At 36.6% G+C, this 19258-nt stretch overlaps 1 protein-coding gene across 4 annotated transcripts in view; it reads right to left on the minus strand.

Annotated features, from left to right (window-relative positions):
• INPP4B (inositol polyphosphate-4-phosphatase type II B) overlaps positions 1-19258 on the minus strand; it is an 808823-nt gene that overhangs the window by 141685 nt on the left and 647880 nt on the right. The gene's annotated exons all lie outside the window — the stretch shown is intronic.

The following is a 19258-nucleotide window of genomic DNA, read 5'->3' on the forward strand; positions in this document are numbered from 1 at the left end:
CTTGATCCCCCCATCCCAGGACCCCGAGATCATGACCTGAGCAGAAGCCAAGAGTCAGACGCTCTAAAGACTGAGCCACCCAGGCATCCCACTTTCATTATTTTTTTTCTACATATTTCTAATTCTGCAAATTCCTTTAGACTCTCCTCTCCATTTGAGTCTCCTACGTACATTTTCAAGATTTATTTCTTACATGTTCTTTCCCTATTACTTTCCCTATTGTTTCAGTGGTCCTCAAATTTTAGCAGGCATACGATTCACTTGGGGGTGAGGAGAGGGCCTGGGTGTTTGTTTAAAAAATACAGATTCCCTGGCATCAGTGCGTTGTAGCATCTGTAACAGCCACCTCACGAAATCCAGCTGATGCACAGGCACAGCTGAGCACTGTTAGAGACACCTGCTGCCCTTGTTTTGGCTGTGAATCCCCTCTAAGCCCTTGATCTTGCTAGCAATGACGCCGATAAAGGTCCTTTTTCTCATTCTAACTTCCAAGTTCCTTGTTCCTAAGTTATTCTTATTTCCATGATACCCTTTACAAGGCTACCCTTGTACTCCATCTTTATATCTAGCACAGGTTGTTCTGCATCCCTTCTCATTATCAGCGCTGCCTCTCCTCCCTATTTTCATCATCTTTTCATCTTTTCCCTCCCAGCATACTCCCTTTCCTCTTCTTCTCCTTCCCCAATCTCCATCATGGGACGCTCCTATAACTCCCACCCCCTGCTCCTAAGTCAGTCTCCATTGGAGCAAAGTTACATATCAGGCATTGGTTCTCCCCATTAGGTCATTTAACCATGAGCATCATACCTTGTGAAGCAGAAAGATTCATTTTCCACAATAAAAGCCAATGTTGATGTCCAGGATGAAATAGTATGGTGTGGAAAAAAAAATATCGCCACCCACAAAATAATTTTAAGTGTACATAAATTTCCTTTACCTATTCAGTGCCTTACTCTTTAAACATGTCATATATTTTAGCAGTTATAGCTTTTTAAATGGAAAGTTATGAGTATAATTTAATTATTGAGATAAAAAGAATATAGCTAAACTCTATTTTATAGTGGTCTGAAATTTAAACTGAATCCAAACACATGAATTAACTATCAATCAGACAAAACCAGAAGAAAGACAAAGTATTTGCTTGGACAAAAAATATTTTATAGGATGTCAATAATATAGCAAATCATGAACAATGAAAATTGAAATTAACTTCATAACATTTTTCTACTGATGAAACGGAATTAAAAAATATATAAATATATATATATAAAATATATATCTGTATGTATATATATATTTTTAGCGTGTATATATATATATATACACACATATATATACAACATCTATTTAATTATGTATCAGTTTAATTAGAAAACAGGCACAACACACACACACACACCCATAACTCACAGGGGCATGTGCATGTTGTTACCAGAGGTGTCATATTCTCAAGTTGTAAAGAAAAATAAAGCACATAGTGAAATCACATTCGTATTCATAAACTCTAATTGCTAACCAAAATACAAAAACAATGACTGTATGTTCCTGTGTGGTCACCTCAGTTGCTTTCTGCTGGTCCTCCTTATCTCCCCATCCTCTAGTGTTGGCACGTTCCAAAACCCACTCCTTGGGGCACTTCCTTTTTTTAGTCTCCATGCCCTTCCTAAGTAATTTCATTTAATCTTCTGGTTTAAATACTTCAGTTGTGATGATTCCCAAATTCACATCTCTAGCCTATACCTTTTCCCTGAACTCTAATTAAAAACAAAAGCTCTCCTCTTCACAGCTCCAATTTATCATGTCCCAAACTGAGCTCCCTCTCTGCTCCTCACAACCAGCTCCTTCTGTACACTTTCCCATCTCAGTTCATGGCAGGTCTGTTTGATGTGGTGTATGTTTCTTCTCTTCCTCTTTTACCTTTGTCCATTTTTTCCTCCAGAAAATTCTGCCTTTTCCTTCAAAACACAAGCAGATTTCAACCATTTATTTCCGTACTCACTGCACCAACCCTGGTGCAAGCCACCATCATCTTCTACCCTACAAACTGGTCTTCCCATCTCTATCCTTTACTCTAAGACATTGAAATCCTTGACTTAGCTTAGGGTTGAAGGAGGCAGGGGGCAGGCGAGGAGAGAGAAATAAAGCAATTCCTCCTTAGTTTCCTGCTCACACCCAGATTCTGGGACTTGCTCTGCCACTTCTCCCCACACCACTGCAACCTCCACCCTTTAACCCATTTGCCCAACTAAGCCATTATTTTGGTAAGTAGAGTCATGGAAGAATATAGATTAGAAATGAAGAAGAGGCAAGCAGGGAAAAGGGAAGGAAAAGATCAGGGAGGAGGCACAGGCAGAAGAGGACTAGGGTTGAGGAACAGAGAAAAAAATGATAAAGAATAATATGCCTCTGCTTCTGTGGCCGAACTAAATCTCCAGAGGAAAAGCCTAAGGACTATTTTTTCCCAACTCAAGCCCTACTTGTAAAAAAAACGATCTCTTGAATCCAGACGGAGGGACAGACATTCTCTCAGTTCTAACGGAGAAGAAAACTATGTGGATAATAAATGAAAATGTACACCTTAGTGCACTTGAATATACCCTTTTGGCTTCACAGGATTTAACAACGTGCTTCATGAAATTGTAGAAGGTAAAAGCATACCTCTCTGCTTCCCCCATTGTATTCTTTCTCTTTTTTGCAAGAAGTACGGCTTAGAGAAAAGAACTAAAAGACAAATGGTGTATGTTTTGTTTACCTCGTATGGATTGCACTTATATAATTAAATTAGTTATATGATAGAAGCTTAAATTAATGTTTATCTTTGAATCAACTCTTTTTTAAAAAATATTAGTTTTATAGAGATTTTAGAATCAGCGTTTTGAATAATACACTTGATTCTGCCATTTATTAGCACTGTGACAGAAGATGCTAATTAAGAGGGAAGAAGTCCTAAAATTCATTTCAGCTCAACTTACCCTCAAAGGAAATCTACCTATTGTCTCTGATTACAGTGGTTTCTACTGTCCCACTTTTCAGTTTGCAAGTTCTTATCTGCAATTCCTTAACCATTAAGATCTCTTTTCTATTTACAATCTTTCCTTATCCCTGTCCTTGCCCTATTAAAAAATTTTCAGGCACTATTATATGACCTTTAAATAAACAAAGTCCAATGTGATTTCACTTCCTTCTATGGCCTATTTCCATTTATTCCTGAATTCACTTGTCCTGATTCCTTTTTTAACTTCCAAGGATCTGGTCACTTCTGTCTCTGCCTAGTATGCCTTCTGGTATTTTCATGCTCACTCTGCAAAGGTGTGATGGAGTAATACCCAAATCACGTCCCCTGATTCCCTCTCATCTCAAAAACTTTTCAACTCCATCCTGGATCTTATCCATTCACATGCCTAATATAGAGTAAGATTAAGTACAAGAATGGAAACCATTCCCAAATACACTGCCAAAGTAAAAGGTCCCTTGACTGTAAATGATCATGAGGGGCCTTTTTGGGGTGATGAAAATGTCCCAAACATTGGGATGTTATGATGATTGCATAACTCTGTAAATTTACTAAAAATCACTGAATCATACACTTAAAACAGGTCAGGCCCGGTGTATGCAAATTACAGTACATAAGCAGAGAGTTGAATGGTGGTTTCAGGGATGTGGGGAGGGGAAAATAGGGAGATGTTAGTCAAAGGGTACAAAGTTTTGGTTATGCAAGATGTGTAAGTTCTGAAAATCTAATGTCCAGCACCATGACAACCCTTAACAATGCTGTATTCTATATCTGAAATTTGCTAAGAGGACAGATCTTACGTGTTCTCACCAGAAAAAAAAAAAAAAGAAGACAAAGATGAAGACAAGATGAAAAGACGAAGATAAAGAAAAATATAAGAAAAATAATAATCATGTGAGATGATGGGTAGATTAAGTAATAATTTCACAAATATAATATATAATAATTATATATGTTGTATGTTTTATATATATATATATAATTTTTATTTGTCAATTATACCTTAATAAAGCTGGGCCAAACTAAGCAAATGTTTTCAGAATATGATATTATAGTGTTGGTGATTATGAGTCTAGGATAAGAATACAGGGAAGCAGAAAGTATATTTAAGAACCATTTGATTTTTTCTGTTAAACCTAGAGATACTTTCATGGGGGGTTTCTATGGAATTTATACTAATAATCCAAACCTCTTTCTCTCATTATAATAGCCAATAATCACTGAGTCTATAACACAGGACTAGCATTATGCTAAATGCTTTGTAGAGATTATTTCATTTAATCTTGACAAAAATTTAGAGGAATAAATATTAATCCATCATACAGATATGGAAGTTGAAGCTTGGGTAGGTTAAGTAACTTCTCCTGGATCAAACAACTAGTACGGATGGTAAAACCAAAGTTTATCCCCAGGTCTTTATTATCACACAGTTTGAACTCTTAATTATGTTTTATTACCTCATGAACATGATTTGGTCTACTTTAAATCTAGAAAAATTGTGATACAATAACTAACACAGGAAACATCTTTTATTTAGTAACATAATGGTAGGTACAGCCTATAAATTTTAAAATATCATTGAAGACATTCTCATCTTCTAATTAAAACAAAGCTCATTACAGAAGATGTATGATTCTATTTTATAACACAGATTAGACTACAGAAAGAATCTGAAAATCATCTCACAGTAAATTGCTTTCAACAAATATTTAATGACTGCCACTGGGTGAATGCACTGAGTAAAGCAAAAGGCCAGAGGGACCCAGCAAGATAACTGGTGGATGAATATGATGATGCCTGTCCTCTAAATGCCACAAGCCAGGGCTGGTAGCCGAGAGGAAGAAACAGGGAATAAATAACTGTTTTTTAACCTCAGCCTTCTTCTCATAAGACCTTGCAAATTTAAATATCCTTTGCATAGCCATAGTTTCAGAGCTTCTTCCTAACCACTCAGTACTATGGCTCTTACATTCTTGACAGGTCAGACATTCATTTACAAGCAAAGTCACATGACCTTGTGACAAAAGATGTCCCATGGCGTCTAACTTTCTATGTATTTTGTCGTTGGAGATTTTTTTTCAGGTCACCTAGTTCTCCATATTTGCTGGAAGGAGAAGTAGAAAAAGGGTTTTACAAAGACATTTCTCTTATGGTACAACTAAATTAAAAGGAAGAGAGGGTGCCTGAGTGGTTCAGTCGGTTAAGCATCTGCCTTTTCAGCTCAGGTCAAGATCCCAGGGTCCCGGGATTCAGTCTCGCATCTGGTTCCCTGCTCAGCAGGGAGTCTGCTTCTCCTCTCCCCCCTCCCCACCCTGGCTTGTGATCTCTCTCTTAAGCTCTCTCTCTCTCAAATAAATAAATAAAATCTTTTAAAAAAAGGAAGAGAGAAAACAAAAGTATCCAAAAAAACTAGAGCCCTGTCTGCATCTATCTGCACCACTTTACATAAACTTACTATCCTTTCCAAAACATTCACCCATGTTTAGATTGACATCTGTGTATATGTAATTTCATGTTTTCTTGCAGGTACATTTTTTATATACATCTTTCCATACCTCATAATCCAAACACTAATAGATAAGACTACATAGTGCTCTACGCTAGTGATGCAAAGAGTGCTTATTCAATCATTCAAGATATTTCTAATATTTTACTATTATGAATAGAATCTATGATCATCTTTGAAAAGTTTACCTTTTTCTTTTATTATTTCGATTCCTAAATAAGTGGTTTTCCTGTGGTATATTGGTAGGGCTATATACAGAGAACCAATGTCTAAAAATATTTTCTTTTTTTTACTGACTACTATACAGAACAATTTTAGGCAGATTAAAATAGTGCTAACTACCACATCGATTCATGTATTTTTTGTAATTGTAAAGGTGAAGTAATTTCCTCTTAAAATTATATTCTCATTAAAGCCCATAAAGAGTTGAATGGACGAACTTTTTTTTTTTCCTTATATTTCTATCTGGTGGGCAGCAAAATCAATTCTGGAAAGGTCATCTATAACTTACATTATTAGTTAGAACTAACACTGTTCATTTATTGGGAGCCTATGTTTTGTGTTAAATATCTACTGATTGCGTGAGAGTGAACAAGTATGGAAGAAGAACCTGAGAGTAGGGGCAGAAGTCTAATTTTCTAGCTCTGGTTCTGTTCTTACATGTATGGGTGATTTAATCTTTGGATCTGAGTATTCTCATTAATAAAGTAGGTAAGGGAATTTGTGATCTCTGAGATTCCCTGTTGGGAATAGAACCTGTTGGTTCTAACATTTTAAAGATTCTTTAATTGGAAAAAAAAAAAAGCACAGACTCAACAAAATTATTTTCTTGTTTCCCAAAACTTATTTTCATATTGAATAGATACAATTGACTTTATTAACCAAGCAATGGAAACCAATGGCTTATTTCCTGTATTCTCTTTTTTTTTTAAGATTTTATTTATATATTTGACAGAGATAGAGAAAAAAATAGCAAGAGCAGGAGCACAAGCAGGGGGAGTGGGAGAGGGGGAAGCAGGCTTCCCTCAGAGCAGGGAGCCCCACGCGGGGCTGGATCCCAGGACCCTCGGGGCTTGATCCCAGGACCGTGGAATCATGACCTGAGCCCAAGGCAGGCGCTTAACGACTGAGCCACCCAGGCGCCCCATCCTGTATTCTCTTTCCCAGCAACCTGTGCATTTACCCAGTTTTATAAACCAGAGTACTAAGAGTCCTGCAACCCTGACTAGTCTCCCTCAATATTCATCCAGTTGGATTTCAATTCTATAAAAGCTTTCTTAAAATCTGTAACTCCATAGTCACCCATTTCCTCTCCCCATTAGTATTATAATGGCCTCTTTGCTCTTCTTGATTCTTTTCACTGTGGTTCAAAATACAAATCTGATCCTGTTAATCCTCAGACAGAAACCTGTCAGTGAGTCCCCATAGTCTACAGGATGAGCTGCCAGGACTTGATAGAGCAAACAAATATCCTTCAGGTTTGGCTCCTGTCCTGCCCACTCTTACATCCTTTCTCTCTCTTCTCTCTCTCTCTTCCCTCCCCTCATCTTCCCACCTCCCTCTTCCCTTCTTCCTTCCCCTCTCTCTTCCCCCCCGCCCCCCGCCTTCTTCCTCTCCCTCATTTCCAGATTCTTTATGTTCTTGGAATTTTTGAGCCAAGGACAGTGAATGGCTTCACCACACACATGTGTGCTGTACAGAAACTTGGGAGTCTTTCTTGATAACTCTGGATTTTTACCTCTCACTCCAAACAAACACACAAAATCCAAACAGTTGCCAAGCCATCCCAAACATCTCTGTAACCAATCTCCTTTTCTGTATCTGTGCTAACACCACCCTAGGCTAAGCCATTTTTCTCCTCTGACAGAATCATTGCAATAACTGCTTATTAACACAGACCTCATGACAGGGAAGAAGACACTGAATTGTTCAGATAAAGTCCCATCTAACAAGGATTTTGCAGTAACAGTATTTTTCTCATGTTACACAAGCCAGTTGTGTGATTCTTCCATGACATAGATCCCATACATACCTTTTTCTTTTCTTTTCTCTAAGTTAGTACTTTTACTATTTTAAAGCTCTGGAAAATACAGTGTTTTTTATTTTCTGGGAATCTATTTATAGATGACTTTCTTTTCTTTTGTTTGCTGCCTTTGAGACCAATGGATATTAACTATCTAAGCTAATAGGGAGCTTTAAAAATATGCTGGAAGTTGCTCAGTGTTTAACCTGAGTATAAGAGTTCTTCTTTGGATTAAATGCATACCAGTTGAGATGACATAACAGTGTCATGATTTACATTTATTTTTTTTTCAGTTTACAATGAAGGAGAAATACAACTCTTGATTTATAAAAAATAAGTCCTCAAACTATATTATCTTTTCATATTTAGTTTTTTAAGTAAGAAAGGCTTCTTTATGTAATTTGCTTATTAGATTTCACATTATATCTTTTAAGTCCTAATCTTCCTGTTGATAACTTTTTCTTCCCAGATAAAACCAGAAGTCATATTATAATGGCTCTGAAATTAAAACATTTAATTGTAAAAGTCAAATTATCCAAATTATCTTCCTGATCTCAAGATTTTAACCACTCTTTCTAATAATCTAATGATTTCAAAAGAAATCAGCCACATCAATAGTGCAAACAAGGAAATGGAAGGGTGAGAAGTTCAGTGGCTTTCTGAAATCCCCAAATGAGGATTGATGATGTGTTTTATCATTTTAGACACTTTTCTCCTCACCAAATTTATTATCACTAGAAATTCTAGGTCATTTAACAAACTTATTTTCATTTACAATTAAAGTCATTTCTTTAAGGGAAAGATTTAATTTTTAAGAGTTCTGAACTGTCACACTACATATAGCGCTTCTTGTCTATGCTTCAGATCACAGTTGGCTTCACAAGCTTTTGGGTAGGTGATTGGAAAAATGTCACCAACTGAAATGTTAAAGTCACTATTGCTCAGATTTTGAGCTAGGCTATTTTTTTTTATTTTTTTATTGTTATGTTAATCACCATATATTACATAATTTGTTTTGGTGTACTGTTCCATGATTCATTGTTTGTTCATAACACCCAGTGCTCCATGCAGAACGTGCCCTCCTCAATACCCATCGCCAGGCTAACCCATCCCCCCACCCTCCTCCCCTCCAGAAACCTCAGTTTGTTTTTCAGAGTCCATCATCTCTCCTGGTTCGTCTTGAGCTAGGCTATTTTTACAAAATTTATCATCTATCCCCTTTCGGAACCCATAAAAGTATATTTTCCTTCCTAGTGAGGTGCAAGCAAACACTAACATTCTAATACCTGAAAAAAAAATGGCTGTTTTTAAAGCTGAGACATTTTCTATAAATACTCCTTTACTTCTCTTTGCCAACTCCACAAATATCCCCTATGTTTCTGTTACCTGATACAGTCACACTGACCTTTTCATGCAGAGGAGAGACAGTCCCGTGATAGGCAATCCTTTCACTTCTTTAATCCCCCCCCCAAAGAACACATATAAGTTAGTTTCCAGAGGATACTGTGGTAAACCAGATGTACTCGGTCCATGTCCTCACGGCACACGTAGTCCAGAGGGGTAGACAGACAATTAGGAATGATTGTACACAGAAGGCTTTTTAAAGCAGCAGTCTAGCTAATGGGTCAGAGAACGCTTGTAGGCAGCTCTGAAACTGAGGAAATTTAGTCTGGTTCATATAGAGGGTGGGGTGAGAGATGTAAATGGAGAAGAAAGTGGGACCAGATGACACATGAATATATTGTGCACCTTGAACTTTATACTCCAGGCAAGAGGCAGCTAAGAAATGTTCAACATTATGAAATCACAAGATTGTATTTGCCTTTTGGAAATATTACTCCAACCACAGTGAAAAAAACAGATTCGATGGGAGCCAGTCTGGAAAGAGAGAGAGGGATTAGGAGATTCGGCAAAGAATATTTAAAAGATGGTGATTCCATAGGTTAGAATTGTTCTAACCCATAATTTATTATTGAAATGAATGACTTCCTGAAAAATAAGAAGGTAGAACTGATAGAACTTCTTTTCTTTTTTATTTCTTTGGAAGTGGAATTGAACATCTGGGTGAATGGTGGTGACTTTTATTAAGAAAAGAGATTCTCAAGAGAAGTTTGAGGGAAAGAGATTGAGAGATGATTGAATATGTTGACACTGAAGAGGTTGGATGATACCATTAATGTACAGCTATCTGCTAGATGGTTATAAATGCATGTCTGGACCTCATGGGCCACATCTGGGGTTAACTCAGAGATGGTGTCAGAAGCCCAGAGCTTGAGAATATGTGGGCAATTAGGCATTTTATGCACATTGATACTACTTTTTTTGGAGGGAAACATGGCAGCAGTTCTAAAATTTAACCACCTCAACTAAGAAATTCCACTTTTAGGAGTTTATCAAAAAAGAAATGCTCACAGTTTTTAGGGACATAAAAATAAGGGTGTATGCTGTGAACACAGGTAGTTATAACAAAAAATTAGAAATAATCTAAGTGACCATCAATATTGCATTGGTTGAATAATTATGCTACATTCAATCAATAAAATGCTACATTGCTTTTAAAAAATGAGATCTTCATGAATTGAAATGAGGCATCACCAAAACCTTTTTCTGAGTGAAAATATACTTGTTTACATATTTTACATAAATAATAGCTAAAAGCTGTTAGGCCCTCATTATGTGCCAGGCACTGTTATAAACTGTCTGCTGTATATGAAGTCGTTAAATCCTCAGAACAACCCTATGAGGTAAACAGTTTTTCCATACCACAAATGAGGAAACTAAGTTATAGAGAGGTGAGGCAATTTGACTAATGTCACAAAGCGACTAATGCCCAAGCCATGATTCCATCCATATAGGGAGTGGAGTCCATGAATTGTCTGAAATGAAAGTTTCTGCCTTAAGCCAGGATGGGGTCAGAAAAAAATGAACTTAGTTATGGAAAATTCAAGAACATCACATTCCAATGAACTTGAGTTTGTGGACTGAGTCATAGCCATTGAAAATTCAAATGGTTGGAAGCCTAGAAGAAATTACACAGGGAAATACATTTAGCTGTTCTAAGTGGTTTATTCTAGGGAAAGATATTGGAAGAGGTAGGCTTTTCATTTTATATGCTTCTTTATTCTTTAAATTTATGTGCTACAAGCAAATTTTATTTTTGTATAGTTAAAAAGAATAAAGAAGGAGAAAATCTGCATTACAAATTCATTTAGTATCATATGCAACTTAGAAAAATCCTTCTATTCCCTTGTATCACAGGTAGTTCAATGCTTTGCAAACCTAATCATGTCGTTTGGACAACACATCCAAGTCTCAACATGACTCTTTATTTCAACACGGTTTATTTTCTTGCTATTCCAAACTATACATATATGAGATAAAAACCCACTTTCTCTTGAAGATTTGATGCTGTATATACAGGGAGCTAGCTACACGCAGGGAAGTGCACATGGAGAAGAAAAACCTAGGACATAGTTCTGGCAGCCCTAGCTTTGTATTCGCTCAAAGATGAATTGAGCTGAGAGCTAAGAGTGGCTGAGGAAAACTAAATCACAGGTGGAAGAAAATATACCCCCAAGGAATCAAATTATAATCTACATAAAGAATGAAATTGCTATCTCCTTGAAAATAACGTATTGCCAGGTGCTGGTTCAAAAAAAGAAAAAAAGGAATGGATAGGGCTTTTATTAATACCTACTCTTTATTTCCAAAGGGTCTGTGTGATATAAAGTGGGGTTTTTTGTGTGTGTGTATGATATAAAGTATTTTTTTCCAAAAGGAAAGAAAATGTACTTGGAAGTGAATAGGACATAAATTTTAGCTATAACCTAAAAGACTGATATTTTAAAATAGACTAGTTTTGGTGGATTGGTCATGACTTCCAAAGAATGACAAACGCACAGATTTTTTTTCAATGTAGAGCATTCAATTGATATACTTTGAAGAATTAACCATCTTAAGCCTTTCTGAATTTTTAAGTTTATAAAAGAAAAAAAATAAAGGTGTAAATTATATGTGCAAAAATAAACTAGATGAGACCACACCCGTATGCCACCAGTCACTCTCTTGTTGAGGAGGGAGATTACGTAATCTTTCTTTTGACTTTTTTACATTTTCCAATAAACATACACCTAAAACCCAAATAATTCAATTAAAAAATGGGCAAAAGATATGAACAGTCATTTCTCCAAAGAGGACATACAGATGACCAACAGACACATGGAAAGATGCTCTATTTCACTCATCATCAGGGAAATGCAAATCAAAACCACAATGAGCTATCACCTTACACATGTTCAAATGGCTAAAACTGAAAACACAAGAAACATGAAGATGGAGAGATAAAGGAACCCTCTTGCACCGTTGGTGGGGATACAAGCTGGTGCACTCCGGAAAATGTATGGTGTTTCCTCAAAAAGTTAAGACCAGAACTACCCTATGATCCAGTAATCATACTATTGGGTATTTATCCAAAAACAACAAATACTAGTTCGAAAGGATATACGCACCCTTATGTTTACAGGAGCATTATTTATAATAGCCAAATTATAGAAGCAGCCCAAGTGTCCATTGATAGATGAATAAATAAAGAAGTGGTATATTTATACAATGGAATATTATTCAGCCAAAAAAAAAAGAATGAAATCTTGCCATTTCCAATGACATGGATAATAGAAAGTATAATGCTAAGCAAAATAAGTCAGTCAGAGAAAGACAAACACCTATGATTTCGCTCATATACGGAATTTAAGAAACAAAACAAATGAGCAAAGGAAAAAAAAAAGAGAGCAAGAGACAAACCAAGAAACAGACTCTTTATTATAGAGAACAAACTGATGGTTGCCAGAGAGGAGGTGGGTGGGGGGATGGGTTAAATAGTTGATGGGGATTAAGGAGTGCACTTGTGATGAGCACAGGGTGATGTATGGAAGTGTTGATTCACCATATCGTACACTTGAAACTAATATTACACTGTATGTTAACTACATTGGAATTAAAATTTAAAAAAGAAAATTATTAAAAGAAAATATTTTTTAAATATACATTATTGAAAGATCAAAATATTTCTACTGAAAAGATACATGACATGATCTACTGGTGCACAGAAAATACTAAACAGAATTGTGATCTCAGACTAAACTGCTCTGCTAGTGAACAACAAGACAAATTTCTTAGAGAAATCCAGAGATCAAGCTAGAGACAGAGAAAGAGCTTCAGTAGGAAAAAAAATTGGTTCTCCAAATCAAATCATGGATGCAGTCTTATTGCTTTCACTGAATATATCTGAATCACTCATTCCCTTTCATTAGAAAAAAAGAGAAAGAGAGAATCTTAGTCTTAAGTATGGAAATGAAGGGTTTAAAACAAATATTTTTGTAACTACTGCCTCGTTACTGGAGAGAGTACAAAAAGGGATAAGTTTGAAAACTGACAGTTTTGCTTAGATATCTCAGCTCTATACTACTAACTACAAATGTTAATTTATGTTTTGTCTCCCCAAATTAGACAGTGGTTAGTGATTCTATCAGAAGAACATATATATCAAAGGTAGTAGTATGAGGTTTTACATCCAGTTCCCATTTTTGGCTTACTGAATGCCTGTTACACTGTAGGCTACATAGAGCTTCCTTTCCTAATGCATTATTTTTCCTTTTATCCAAGAAGTTTTCTATTTATAATAGAGAATGAGGAAACATCTACTTGTATTTCTCCTTATAATAGGAAAATTTTCCTAAGAGGTTTTGTTTTGTCATATGATTACATAACCATCGATCTCAAAAAGGTAAGACTGGTTTGTTTAACTCTTTGTATTAATGTTCTACTTTCCTTCAGAAAATTCCCCCAAATTCTAATACAGACTCAGGTTGTTGCAGGCTCAACGAGAATATATATATATATATTTTATATATTTCCTGTCAGGAAAATTTTTTTTAGTTCATTTTACTTACGATTTTTCCAAGTGATCTTTTTCTTTTTTCTGTTTGAAATTGTGGGGTAGTAAATGTTGACTATGTTCTTATCTGGAACAGATGGGGGCAGAGGTGGGAACACCAGGGCATGTCCACACGCATATGACATTAGATCATTTGTAAGGAGTTAGTTCTGAGTTCACTCCAAATGAATAGGCAGATCACAGGGAATTAATAGTCTCAAACAAGAGTTGGCATTGCCCTTCACTGGCACTTTTTCTTCTTTATAAAGACTCTGAGTTTTCATGAGGTGCTTTTCCATCTTAAGGAAAGGGTTATGCTTTCAAGTCATGATCCTACTTAGTCAAAGTTCTGTCCGAGTCTGAAATTCCTGCTGAAATCACAAATGATCAAAGCAGGCAAAATATGTGTTGTGGCAATTTCCCACTTTCTTTTAAGCAATAACAGAAGTAAAGAATTGATCATATTTTGAGGGAGGAATCCACAAGCTTTAAAGAGCTTCCAGGTAAATCACTGACTCCAGCAACACATAGATGTTTGATGTAACAACTGAATACACGGCTTACAAACATCCTAATTTTGGTCTTTTGGAAAAATACATGTGCAATTAGGGTTTTGTCTCAGAAAAATCTCATATTTACAGCATGAAAACCCTTATAATATGTTCAATTTTATTTGCTCACACGTTATTCAGGCCCAAGTTTTTCTCAGATCTTCATTATATTTCATTTCAATATAATGAAAATATATTTCATTACAGCTTTACTCCCATCATTGGTTCTGTTTTGCAACTATGAATGAATTTGGGATTCTTTAAACACAAATTTCCAGTAATCAAACACAATTTTCTTCCTTATACCAACAAATATTACTTTGCATAGACTTTGCATAAATTTGCACAATTTTCTTCCTTATATCAACAAACATTACTTTGCATAGATTTTCTTTCTTCCTGATACATATCAATTGAGATTCTATATTGAACATTTTTCAAATTCAACTCATCTGTGTCACTATTCCTGTGTCTAGTCTCCACACCCTTCCTGTCTTCTCCCAGCACTATTCACTCACATCTATCTCTAGTTACACATTATTCTTACCTGGGAAGCTTTGTAAAACATACGCATACCTGGGCTCCATTCCCATGACTTTCACTTAATTTGTCTGGGGTGATATCTTGGCATAGATAAAATGTTTTAAAGCTCCAGAGGTAATTGTAATATGCAGTCAAGGTTAAGAAGCCCTACTTTATGTACTACTGATCTTACGGTAATATTGTTATTTGTGAAACTTGATCTCCCACTGGTATTTTCAGCACTTTAAATCAGAGACTGTATCTGATTTATATATGAATTCCAGTGCCTGCTGAATTTGAACTTGTATGCCAAATGCTCTGTGGGGTACTCCAGAAGATCCAAATTTCAATAGGGCATCTCGTCATCCAGGAAATCACGAGCTGTTACAGAAGTATCAGACAAGAACAAACCTAATACAATCATAACTCTGACCTAATAAGGCTATAAGGTGAGAAAAAATAAAATATTAGGATAGAGAGTCAAATCAAGTTGGGAAATCAGGAAGATATCATGGAGAGGGTAGAATCTTAGGACGCTGATGTGTGGAATTTTGAATAGGATTAGGTGTATGGTTTTGACAGAAAGAAACAGAAAATAGTGGGAAGATGAAAACAGAAGAATTTCTTGTAAAAGGAAACTGAGTAAGGAAAGAAGAGGTAGAAAAGTGTGAGGTCCATTAAGGAAACAATCTGAATAGCATTTAAGAAGCAACTATAGGAGAAGGTGGTGATGAAAGTAGAAAGTTGGTGGAGTGAGACCACGGACGCTTGGAATGCCCAGTGGATGACTGGGGATTCCCTGAAGGTTCCTGAGCGGAGGAGTAATATACTCAGACATTTGTACTTTAAAAAGATCACTCTTCCTAATTAATTATCTTGTAGCTTTTAAAATGAACTTTTATGTGATCTAAATTACATTATATGAATACTATAAGCAAGGCTTGCTTTTTTTAAGAGATTTTATTTATTTATTTATTATTTGAGAGAGAGAGTGAGAGAGAACATGAGCAGGGGGAGGGGGAAGGAGTAGTAGAGGGAGAGAGACAGCAAATTCTGCGCTGAATGCTGAGCCCGACATGGGGCTTGACCCCAAGACCCTGAGAGATCATGACCCAAGCCCAAATCAAGAGTCAGAGGTTTACCCAACTGAGCCACCCAGGTGCTCCTATAAGCAAGGCTTTCTTATACTAAAACCTTTTTCATTATGTGGTCAGTGTATTCATCAAAAAGCAGTTCCCTAAGGAACAGACACATAAATTACATGTGTTCTCAAATGACAGTATTTCATTAGTATAACTGAGAAGAAAATAAGTGAAGGTGAAGTAGTATAACAGCTATGGTAGTTCCCCCAAAAAACTGGCCTAAAATATTGGGTAAGTATCAAAATATTAGGGAAGTATCAAAATATTAGGGGAAGTATCAAAAGAAAAGAGGTGAAGAGAATTCCTTCACTTAATGTGCTTTTATTACTGACAAATGTAAATAAGTGTGTTAGTCTGTTACTTATTTCATGTAGTCAAATTTACTTTTCTGTCATTGCTTTTGACTGACAAATGCAATATTTGTTGTTGAAAAAGCCTGCAGAAAAATAATTTGCATAGTATGATGTCACTTTAGGCTGGAAGTCCTTGTTTAGATCACCTCTTAACTTGATGGACCGGCTGAAACCATGCTCATCTGTGTATTGCCTCAGCAAGCCATATTTGTCCTGTATCACTGCCCTATGGAGTGCTTTTGAGATCCACACCAAATTGTTTTTTTAATTAAAAAACTTCATTGCATTTTGTCAATAAAGTCATTAGTAAAACAATGGGCTATATAACACATATCAAAAACCTAAAGCAAATCAATGTTTATAAGCATTGGATGCTCTTTTCATTTTTATTTTAAATTTGAGCCTAGAAAGCTGTGTGTGTGTGTGTGTGTGTGTGTGTGTGTGTGTGTGTGATTATGTATATATAAACATCCCAGTGAGAGGTGAAGAATAGTAAAACATTCTGATATTCATGGAGATATTTAAAACTCAAAAAATATTATTCAGAACCTAACCACACAATTCAACATTTTCTTTAATAGTAGCATATAATAATATTTTAGGGAGTTACATGGTTAGGTTCCATGTATCATCACATGCCAACTCTATATGCTCAACTAGATTTTATGTGCCCTGTGCACTGTTTTCAGTCTTTTAACTGTGTTATAAACTCTAACATTTGATTGAGAAAAACAAATAGGTTAGATGAAGTCTCAAGATTAGAGACTTCTAGTTCCACGCAAGATGCAGTAAACACAATCTATTTTACTTCTCTAATCACAAAAAAACACTCTAGTCAAAACCTATAAGTCATTTATCAGAAGAATCTAAGAGGTGGGAAAATGAAGGCAGACTGACTAAGTGCCTTAGGACTTAAGGAATAACATGACAGTGAGTTCCACAGTTTTGTTTTGTTTTTTTTTCTTTGTCTCATTTATCCCAACGATGCAAAATGCCAGGTAAAAACGGCATCCAAGAAAAGCCAAACAACTAGTAAAGCGTGGCCAAACAGAGCAGAAAACTTTTAATCACACTTGTCTATTCTAGGGGTGATACCACAAAAATGGCAGGTTGCTCCCCCACTCAAATAATGGTGCAGCAAGGGGTCGGCGAGAAACGCCCCTCCCTGGTAGAGCCCATGGACAGAAACCTGTATTACACTCCCATTCCCAGTTCAACAAAGAGATGGATCCTTTCCCCATTAGTTCTGTGATAACTGACTTCCAGCCTCCATGAATTAAATAGGAGGCGCCTCTCCCCTCAGAGCACCTGGTTGCAATTCAGATTTCTACTCCCTGCTGAAATAATAAGGCAACAGAATAACTTTCTGCAGCAGAAGGTTTTGGGGGAGGGTGTGACTATTAAGGGATTACCTGAGGGAGTTCCCTGGTGGTAATGGAATAATCCTTTATGATTACCTTAATGATAGTTACCCTAATCTACACCTGTGATAAAACCTCATAGAACTCTATCTATGCCCTTTCAACCAACCAAACACAAAAACGAAACCTGGAGTAATCTAAATAAGGACTGTATCTAAATTAATAGTATGGTACCAAAGTCAATTTCTTTCTCTTTCCTTCCTTCCTTGCATGCTTGTGTGCTTTTTTAGTGAGAGAGAAAGAGAGAAAGAGAGTGAGCATGTGAGTGGGAGAGGGGTGAGGGGCAGAGAGAGAATCTTAAGCAGGCTCCATGCCCCGTGTGGAATGCAATGTGGGGCTCATCTCACAGCCCTGAGATCATGACCTGAGCTGAAATCAAGAGTTGGAAGCTTATCGGACTGAGCCACTCAAGCAACCCCCAAAGTCAACTGCTTTAAAAAAAGAAAAGATAGGGGCGCCTGGGCGGCTCAGTCGTTAAGCGTCTGCCTTCGGCTCAGGTCACGATCCCGGGATCCTGGGATCGAGCCCCGCGTCGGGCTCCCTGCTCGGCGGGAAGCCTGCTTCTCCCTCTCCCACTCCCCCTGCTTGTGCTCCTGCTCTCGCTGTGCCTCTCTGTTAAATAAATAAATAAAATCTAAAAAAAAAGATATATATATTAGTTTATATATTAATATAATAGTATATCAGTTATTCAATTCTAACTTAAAGTTGTTTCTTTTTTTTTTTAGAGAGACAGTGCCAGCAGCGGGAGGAGCAGAGGGGGAGGGAGAGAGAGGATCTCAAGCAGACTCCCCACTGAGCATGGAGCCCAAGGCGGAGCTCCACCCTGAGATCATGACCTGAGCTGAAATCAAGAGTCAGAAGTTCAACCAACTGAGCCACCCAGGCGCCCCAGTTCTAACTTACTTTAATGCTTTCTTCCTGAATATCTGGACACTGAATAACAAATGTGTTATGTGATAAAACTTTTTTAAAAATTCTGGTTTTGCCACTCAGATTTTCTAATACTATTACTAAACCAATATGACTAAGAATAACTATTTTCCCCTAATTTTCAAAATTTGGGATCGTAATCCAAGAAGAGTCACGACTTGAAAAGGAAAGGAAAGTTACTCTTCACACCTAAATAACACTCTTTATGGTTTACGTGAGTATAGGCATATTATAGGATAAGCTCAGTATGTGGGCAGTGAGTACCTGGGGGATAAACTACTGATGCAGTAGTTTTAAAGTAACTGAACACACAAAAAATTGAGGAAGTATAATAAAATTATAAATGACAGTGATAATACTTTGGTTTATGTGTCATGCCTTGTCCCTCAGGAATACAAGATTTCTCTTTTAATCTCACCATTTAACAGACAGAGTTCTATATTGCTGTCTCTTTTTCAAATGACACAATTAAATGATAGGCAGTTATGTGCCTGGCCTTAGGCCACAATGGAAATCACTAGCAGGGTCCGACTCATAAATCAGGACTCATGCTCTCCATCAAGTGTCTTCAGCTGCACAGTTAAAGTAGACCATCTTCAGCTAAATCTCCACATGAATACCATTCCACTGAATGAGCCATAGTTGATACTAGAATATACCTGTTTTTCAGTAGCATGGTTTCCAGAAGATTTTTCTGCCAGCATAGTGCTACTCCATTAGCAACATACTCAGGCATTTCATTTATTCTAATTTAATTTGTGCTCAAGTATTTTTTTGGACATTCGACAACTTTAAGTTACTTCATGGGTCGGAGATGTCAAGAACTATTCATTGTGATGGACCAAGCTTCTTCATCCTAACC

This window comes from Zalophus californianus, chromosome 2 (genome assembly GCF_009762305.2).
Source record: "Zalophus californianus isolate mZalCal1 chromosome 2, mZalCal1.pri.v2, whole genome shotgun sequence".
NCBI lineage: Eukaryota > Metazoa > Chordata > Mammalia > Carnivora > Otariidae > Zalophus > Zalophus californianus.